General features: G+C 40.2%; 1 long non-coding RNA gene across 1 annotated transcript; it reads left to right on the top strand.

Moving 5' to 3' along the window:
- Positions 1 to 413: 413 nt before the first annotated feature.
- Positions 414 to 6234, top strand: LOC121815817. Its single transcript, XR_006055378.1, has 2 exons — positions 414 to 6022; positions 6102 to 6234. It is a non-coding gene; the product is annotated as an uncharacterized LOC121815817 (long non-coding RNA).
- Positions 6235 to 9511: the final 3277 nt, after the last annotated feature.

The raw sequence follows: 9511 nt of genomic DNA, 5'->3' as shown, positions 1-9511 counted from the left end.
TTGAACCCGGGACCTCTCGCTTTAATGGTTTTATAAGTAAAACTTTAAAAGAAGTTACCACAACTAATTTTGGCAGGCCTATACAAATAGAGATACAAATTTTGGTGACAGTTAAGTCATATACAGGCGATGTATGTTGAATGTGACAGATGAAACAAACACAAACTGTAAAAGTTACATCGTATTTGCAGCGGGATGATGCAATTCTAACATAATCCATTCATCCGCTTTATCCGAGGCCGTGTCGCGGGGGCAGCAGCCTAACATAATATATGGGAAAATCAAAACAATTGTATAACAGAATTAAATCCAAGATTTTCAGAGTGCTACCAGACTAGCATCAGCTAAAGGCTATAGACTGTAAATAAAAAATGGACATAGTCACTGTGATATCGTGGACTCCAATTCTAACATGTGTCTAACTTTACAACGGAGTTACTACTTAATGTAGTAACTCCGTTGTAATGTTTGTTTTCAATGCACAAAAAAGTGGTACGTTTGTTTAATTGAGGATTGTTTATGACTTCTGTCTCATTGATTTTGGATTATTTCAGCTAAACAAAGTAAACATTTAATTCCATCAAGTTACCAGAGATCAATCCTTGGGATCATTTTGGAAGAGTAAAGCATGACCCCGTGAAGTTAGCATGTAACACCTGTAGACAAATTCCTGCCTATCGTAGAATACTAGTAAACATTTCTCCACTGCAGGTCTTTTCATTAAATCTAGTCATGTTTTAAAACATAGTTCAGATATAACAGTTGATTTCACAAATGTTTCTTCATTGGTTCAAATTAGATATTCAACATAGTCCAGACCTCATTAGATTTTTGTGAATTATTTTCTACTGTGCCAATATTGATTAGAATAAAATCAAATAAACAACATTAAATATTGTTAGACAGAATGAGTAAAAAAAAAAGCTCAACCCAAAGTCTCAAACACACTACCCCATACACCATACAACCCCCTACTTAGCCTACTGAGATAAATAGCGTAATGTTAAACAAGGAGTGTTCCTAACTCTATGGTGCTGATGTCATAGACAGGGAGGGGAAAGGGATGGAAGTTAATAAGAATTTGGTCATTCCGATTCCATTATATCACCTATCGATTTGATTCCTTATCAGTTCTTATTGGTTTCTCATTCGCTCCACTTTGAGAGTCACCACCACAAAGCAGCAGATGAAACATTCTAGCAAATTAATTACATGCTGTGTGGTCACATGTTTGTGCATGTTGGAGGTATTTGCCCTCTTTGTTGTGATCATTGTTGGGGTCATTACTCAAAATAATTAAGGCATTACACATATTACACAGAAAACTTTTCTTATAAGTAATACAGTATGTTACTTAATTACTCCCAGGAGAAAGTAATTCATTATACTACTGGTTACATTACTTTCACCGTTTCTCTTTAAAATGACCTGAAATGTACCGTCTCATAATTACCATTTAACAATACAAACCAATAGCCCACAGTCCCACACAGCAACACCGTTTCCATTACCGTTGAAGTTCAGGGTCTGGCTGCTGGGCTGGGGTCGGCATTCACTGAGCTTAACATCACGCTAGGGGCAGTGTTGAGCTCAATTTGCAAAATAAATGGCAAGTTTATTGCAAGCACATGGAGTTGGATACTGGCGGATAACACCTGCAAGAATAGAACAACCACGCTTTATAAGAAAGGCAATGTGCAAACTGTTGTCTGTTTGATTTGTTTTTAATTACTATGAACGCAGAGAGAAGCTCAACACTGCCCCTAGTGTCCTGGAGCAACTTCCGTTGTGTTTGTACGTGTTTTGGAGTTTGTAGGTGCTTCGGAGTTTGCGTGTTTTGGAGTTTGTACACGCTTTGTCTCTAGGGGTCTCTAGGGGCCACCTAGAGACTTTTTAAGCTATACAAAAATAGCTTAAAAGTATTGCTTATTTCTTCCAAAACCAGACTTTGCTATTCCAGTGCCAGTGTGTATACATGGTGATGTTTGGAGTTGTCTGTGAGCTGCCACCTGGTGTCCACTTTTGTAAAACCTGACAGGTGAAGACATTCTGAGGATGTCTGCTTACCACCAAGCAGTAACTATATAAGCTGTAATTGTTTAAAAAAAAAACCAACAAAAAAAATAATTCATTTAATTTGTTCTATGCAATAAATTCATCTATAGTTCTCGCTTTGTCATAAAGAGTGTAACATGACACGGTGGACAACAGTGCTAACCACAATGCCTGAACATGCTTCTGTAAATTGTTAAGGTGGTGTTGGTTCATTTTGGAATACCGTTAATGGATCGTTTGAAAAATAAAATGTTTTTTTGATTGATGTACAAGCCAACTATACGCAAAAGTCTGTGTTCAAGCTTGTTTGAATCAGTGAGTGAAATACTTGCATCATATTCATAATACCGTTGAAAGTCATGTGAAAAGAAAACAAGATAATTATTACTATATTCTATTACATCATTTGTGTTTAAAGGGCTAGAAACACGGGAAAAAAGGCTTATCTTTGTAGAAGTCTAAAACCATTAGCATTAGTGTCACTGTCCATTTATAATTAAAAGTCAAGCCAACTGCATGTCAAAAAATGACATCAATGAGATTTTACTAAGCTAACAAAGATGTATAAACCTGCCCTGCTCTCTGCCTCATGCCTGGTATAAGAAACCCACCAGTTACCACTGTCAAAGCTGATAAATCATCCAATCACATGCTTGGATGTGTTTAATCACACATTAGTCTAATGCATATCTCCTGGTGTTCTGGGAACTGTTTTTAATGCTGACACACACTCGCACACAAATAACAGCCCATCGGGGCAATCTTCCGCCCCATCAGTGCGTTAACTTTCTAATTTACTGTGTTCTTGAAGTGGAGGAGCAAATGAGTGTCCCAAAGAGGAGTCAGTCCCCCACACAGCAGGGGCTGGGAGACCCCCTGCAGCCTCAACAAACATTTAGACTGTGTTGTTACTGTGATACACACTGTCAAAACAGTGGTGATGTCAGAGTGGTGGCAGGATTCTGTGTGTGGTATTTATGAAAAAGACTCTCTAGACTTTAAGTTCCTTTTAAAATTATTAGAAACCTTTTTTTCCCATTACATTTAAATTGACTAAGTTACTATTCAGCTGCTCTAAGATCTGATTTTTGTCTAACCCAAGATGCCCACCTGTTATTTAATGTTCTCCATCTTAACATAGCTGCAGTCTGCCTTCACAAATGTTTGTGAAAGAATGGGTGTGTGAAAGAGGCTGTTGAATTCAAGTGTGGTATTGTAATAGGATGCCACTATGGTAACAAGTCAGTCCATTAAATTTCTTCCCTCTTAGATATTTCATAGTTAACTATAGCCATAACTGGAGTTATTGCAAAGTGGAAGCATTTAGAAAAAAACAGTAACTCAGCCACAAAGACAATGTAAAGTTACAGAGCAGGGATGCAGAGGGCTGAGGTGCATAGTGTGTAAAAGTCACTGACACGCTGACTCAACAGCTGCAGAGTTCCAAACTTCCTCTGGCATTAACGTTGGTGTGCTGAAAACTTATGGAATTCGTTTCCATGTGCAAGCACCTCTTGTGGGTGTAAAGTGTAGATGACCCAGTACTTTGGTACATATAGTGTGTGTCTTCAGACAAATAATTTTGTGACATATGGTGCCATGCAATCTGTACTAAAACCACTAAAATCACTAAAACCTGATTTTGTAATTTTTCTGTAGGCTTAGAAATGTGTCGCTCACAGTGTGGTGCGAATTGTTAAAACTTGAAACTGTGAAACAAAACATGTCTGTATATGTTTCCAATCTTTTACTGTGATATTGACACCTGTCATCAGTTTAGTCCTTTGTCCCATGGATGAACTTTCATAATCTTTGTCAACACATATGCATAGCGTATGTTTGCTCTGTTTGGTGGTTAAAACATCATGAGCAGCAGGGCAGAGACAACAGCAGATGAGAGAGGCTGAGCAGCCAAGCAGCCGTGAAAATCCTCTCTACATCTTCCTCCTCATGCAGGCAGATCCCTATGAAATCAAATCATCTTTTCTTTCTCCACCTCTTTATCTCATCCCATCCTCCTTTAGAGCCCCCATTCTCATCCTCTGGTCAGTCCCTTCTACCCAAACTACCATCTTATTGTGCCACTGTGGAGTACCTTTTTGTCTCTGGTTCCTCTCCAGATGCTTCTCCAGTGGTCTCATTTTCATAAAGCTACAACATTCACAGGGAGAAGAGAGTTAAATAGGTAAGTCACGGAGAGAAGAAAGCAAGCGAGCCAGAGAGATGGAGAGACAAAGGGAAAGATGAAGAGAGAGGGAGTAAAAAACGTTAGTGGTCAGCAACACCGCGGGCATCATAAATCAGATTTCCCACAATCCCCTGCGGAGGGGCCCTTTCCTCGGCCTTGAGCGGACACGCTCAGCGGGGTGCGGAGCATCGATTGGCGTCGCCATGACGATGCTGACTGTGCCGGGTTCGGAGGGCGAGAGGGGCGAAAAGGTGAGGTGTTGGAAGGGAGGGGTGGCTGTGTATGTGTGTTAGTGTAGTGGTGGTGGGGGGCACGAAGAAATCTGCCTCAGCATCAAACTAAAACAGCAAAAACCAAAACCCAGGAAAACGTAAGTGTGTGTTTGTGTGGGTGTTTGTGCAGGAGAATGTGCAGACTCGGGGGTAATTTCCTCCCCAATCAGCACACCCTCGCTCGCTTCAACACTTGCCCCCTTCCACTTCTTCTTCCCCGCTCATCACAATCTTCTGCCCACTCACTCTGGGGCAAAACGGGGGAACAAGATCTTTCTGTTGCCTCCCGTAGGGTTTGTGTAGGGAGGCCGAGATCCAGCTCACACAGCCGCAGGGCTCTGCTCAAACACTGAACCCTGGGCAGAAAACACAAACTGATTAACCAACATGTCAGCTTTATCACTTAGTAGCTTTGGATAGAGTTTATGTTATTTAACTGAAGAAGCCTGAAGGCAGAGCTTTATAAATGCCACCAGCTGCCTCATTTCATTATAGAAACTGTTTTAGTATCATATTGTATCATACTTGACAACAATGAAACCACAAGTACCAAAAAACCCATACATTATACATAATGTATAAAGATTAAAGGTAAAAGGTAAAAAGAAAAAAATACTGACTTGACAGTTTTTTCTTCTTTTTTCATGCTGAAGAAAGATATGAAACTCTCACCTTTGTTCTCTTTGAAGAAAAAAGTCTTAGGGTGAGATAATTGCTATAAACAAAGTCCTTCTGGAGGCAAGTCTTACCAGTCAGCAACCATGTTGAAATGCCTTTGGGAACTTAATTTGGCAGGTATTTTGAAGCATTGTTTAATTTCATGTTTGCTGACTTTCCCTCAGAATATGGTCTAAAAAAGCTTTTTCCCCCATACTCTTTTACTCCCTCTGACAATGGCTATGAGATTTCACTTCAGATTATTTAACTGAAAAGTCCCTGAAGTTGCCGTCCTCGCACCACTGTCAGTTTTTATTATCAGATAACTTTTTTAAATTAAAATGTATCTACTGGTGGGTTTTTCAACCATTTATGTACAAGAGGGAGGGGTAACATTCAAAGGACTGCTGTTCTATGCTCTAATTTTCTTTCTCTCTTTTTGATTTGGTTGGAGGTAGAAGTCTGACTTGCAGGGACACATGAATGCTTTGTCTGCAGTACAAAGAGCTGAAGTTGTACAGTCATTGTGTATTCAAACAAATCTTTGTTGTCATGGTCCGCGGCCCGGCGTCCGAGGTGCTGATGGGATGCCCACGCCCACGGCGTGGCTGCTAACTCCACACCTGCATCCCATCCCAGGCGATCACCAGGTGGACTATTTAATCCTGCCGCTCCACGCCAGTCCGTAGTCGTCTCTCAGCGATCTCAACTCGGCGTGTTTTGAGCCACCTGCCTGTCCACCTGCCCGTTTGGAATTTGGATCACGATCAGCACTCCCCGCCTCGACTTTTCTGGACCTCCCCCGCGGACCCTCACCCCTCCCTCCGGCTCCCTCGGCCCTGCTATCATCGTAAGATGCATACTCTACCTCCCCTCGTATGCTGCCATTTCCCCGCACCCCAATAATCTTTTTCCTTTTTCTGTTGCAGCCTCCCACAGTCCCGCTCTCGGCGTTCCTGCGCAACTCACCTCCCGGTCCTTCGGTTTCTCTGGTTCCACGCACTTTTTCCCTTCTACCCTCCCGGGACACCTTCAGTTATAATAAAGTTTATATTTTTCTCATACCCCGGTGTGTGTGTGCTCTGCTTCTGGGTCCAGCTTGTGCGCGGAACTTCAGTTCATGACATTTGTCCTTTTCAGTTGGCCAAATGTTTAACCCTGTCTCTTAAATATTTCCCCTTACAACTGAAATACAGCTTCAATTATCAGAAAACCTATTTTCTAGAGTAACATATAGCAGCAGTATCTCATTGAGTAAAAACTTTTATAGACATCTAGATAATTTTGAGTTTAATTTTAACATTAAAGGTGAACATTCATCTGAGGATTAGGGCTATTAACATACTTAATTGAAAAGAAGCCTATAGAAATAAATATATCCTATATGTGTAAATATAATTTCACAATGAATATGGTTTGTTTTTCTTTTCTTTTGAACTTTACTGTTCACTCTGAAACAGCAGCACTTTTTGGCTTAATGAAAAGCTGAATTGGAACTGATACCGATCCCCCCATGCCCCCATGTTACATTTTTTGACAGTACAAAAGAAGATGGTTAATGTTTATAATTGACTATAAGCTCCTCTGTGTTCTAGAGTTCTAGAGCCAAATGTGTACTGTCTAGGGGATGACTTTTTTGTATTGATGCATCTCCAATTCCAAGGACTGAGAAGTGGTGAGATATGCTCAGTTTTCACCCAGGAGACTAGGTGATTGTCATTTAGGGCCAAAAAAGAATCGACTTTTTGTTTTCAATTACTGTTTGGTTGGGTTTAGGCAACAAGTTACCTGGTTAGAACAAGGAAAAGGGTAATACTTAAGGTCCAAATAGGAAAGTTCAATGTTAACAATATTAGTTGTTATGTTGGCTGGCACCACCGCCCCATCTATTATATGACTGTTGCCTTTAAGGAGAAATAATATATGAAAGATATGCTTATTTCAAACTTACTTTTTAAACATCACAAGCAGATACAATCTAGGAGAAAATCAATCAGAGGAGAATCTAGGAGAAAATCAATCAGAGCATTCTTGAGAAGTTTAATTGTGAATGTAAATTCACATATAACAGGGCTGGAATTTCACATCACAGCAAAACATAAAACATGTCATGTCAGATTCGAGCTTTTTGGTTTTGTTTTGTTTTTTCTTTTACCTTTCTGTTTTGTTTCTTGTGTCTTGCAGATGAAAATGTACATAAAGCACAGGAAGGAAATCCATCTTATGTCATCTTAATTAAAACAATCTTTAAGGAACCACATGGTCCTCTCCCTCTCTGATTACTACTTTTTCTATCTCTCTATATGTTCCTCATTCTCCTTCCCTCTCCCTTTCACTCCCAGTCTTTCATAAATTTCATTAACAGAGAAATCCCATTAGCTCTCTCTCTGGCCCTGCCTCTCAGGGTTAACAACTTTGCTTAGCCATGTAAATTCAGAGCTTAGTCAGGCCGATTCTCTACACAGCCACCGCCGCATGCACGCTGTCATCGCCACATTAAACTCTATCTTTGGATACGTTCACGCGTGTAAAAATGTGTGTATGTAGACTTGGTGAAGGAAGTGAGGTCTGTGTAAACCTTTTCCGGCAGATAACCTGGATAGTGTGTGTGTGTGCGTGTGTGTGTGTGTGCGTGTGTGTGTGTGTGTGTGATAGCTGCACCTGCGCCCAAAACCTCGCCACAGAACCGAAAAACAACAAAAAACCCTGAACATGCGTGTGTTGTTGAAAAAAACAACAAAAAAAATGAATAGAAAAAACTGGTGTGTGATGTAGTGTGTTTCTCCATATCATATACATACTGTACATATTCTCAGTGTCTGGCGTATGAGGTTGAGGAGGATGGAGACTTATCTCCTGTGGGCAGGACAGAGGCATCTTACTGCTGGCCCCACACAGCCCTCCTCCTCTTCCTCACTCTTCCTCCAAGCTCCTTCTTCCCTCTCTAAAGCTTTAACACACAAACCCAAGAAGATTTACTCTACATTGGCACCACCATTGGCTCGCTGGCTCCCAAACAAAGTGAAGCAGCTTAAAGTGATATTTCACATCAGGGAAGTATTTATTTCTCTCTTTTACAACACAGGTATGTCCAGAAATATGTGGGTGCCTTTCTCCATTTCACAGATAATTCTAGCCTAAAACTGTGGGCTATATACTGAAAAATATAGTAAATGCAGATCACTTATTGTGGATCACATGGCTTTTACTTTCACTTCACTTTTTCTTTCCTTCCTCACTCAAATCCATTGGTACAGTCAGGACTCTAACAAAAGCATACCAACATATTTATCCACCTACTCATTTTCTTAACACTTAGCCAAGTCACAGCCAGCCTATCAAAGCAAGGTGAGTTGTGGGGTACACCGTGGACAGGTTGCCAGTCAATCACAGGGCGTACTTCTAGCATATAAAGTTTGCAGTTTGAATGCATCAAAACTGTTAGGCATTCTCCTTCAGGTCTATCACAGTTTTAAAAAAAGAGGAAAAGGAACCATCACTGGTTATGACTTAAATCTCACAGAATTAACTGAATCCCAATCTGGAGTATTATGTGTTTTATAAAGACATATGCATATACACTTGGTTATACTGCACTCTCTCTGTGGTAGAGTATCACTTCCTGTTCCAACACACAGTGGTGTTTTTGTGTAGCTTATCTGTGTAACAATTTCATTAAAAACTTTTAGTTAACTTCTTTTTTTCATAGTGTAATCTTCATATGCTTTATCTGAAGCACACTCTGTGTACTCACTTGCCAATTTATAGCCAAAGTATTCATTCACTGTGTCTTTAATGTTTCATTAGCTTAGCTTAGCTCGGAGCCGAGTCGCTAGAAGCACGGCCTCTTCACATGTCCACCCCGCTGCTTGACTCCCTGGTATAATTCTCAAACACGTAGTTTAAAGCAGATAACTCATAAGCTGGAGGGCATGTCACAAATTTATAAGATCATCATTTAGCCTGGAGAAATAGTTTGTTGCTTTATAAGAAAGCCCTCCATTAATCTAGCACATCTTACTATTCATCACTGATTGCAGAAAATAAGAACAGGTTTCTAGAGCACTGTTAAGCTAACCATTCCTTTAACATTAACTAGTAATGATTTCATGAACTTCTTCACAAATAAAATTTTAACTCTGGGGGACTCTGTATTTACATTGTGGTGGACCACTGGAGGGCTCCACTCACACCCAGTTCTCAGGAAGTGTTATTGCTGTGTTTTGGAGGGAAAAGTATTACGTTGTGTGGAGATGAGTAATAAACAGTGTTGGGTAAGTTACTTTAAATTAGTAACCTAGTTACATTACTAGTTACTTCTATCAAAAGTAACTCAGTT

Source organism: Haplochromis burtoni, unplaced genomic scaffold (assembly GCF_018398535.1).
Source record: "Haplochromis burtoni strain Fernald_Lab_line unplaced genomic scaffold, NCSU_Asbu1 Contig_316, whole genome shotgun sequence".
Classification (NCBI taxonomy): Eukaryota; Metazoa; Chordata; class Actinopteri; order Cichliformes; family Cichlidae; genus Haplochromis; species Haplochromis burtoni.
This window is presented reverse-complemented; position numbering and strand designations above follow the sequence as displayed.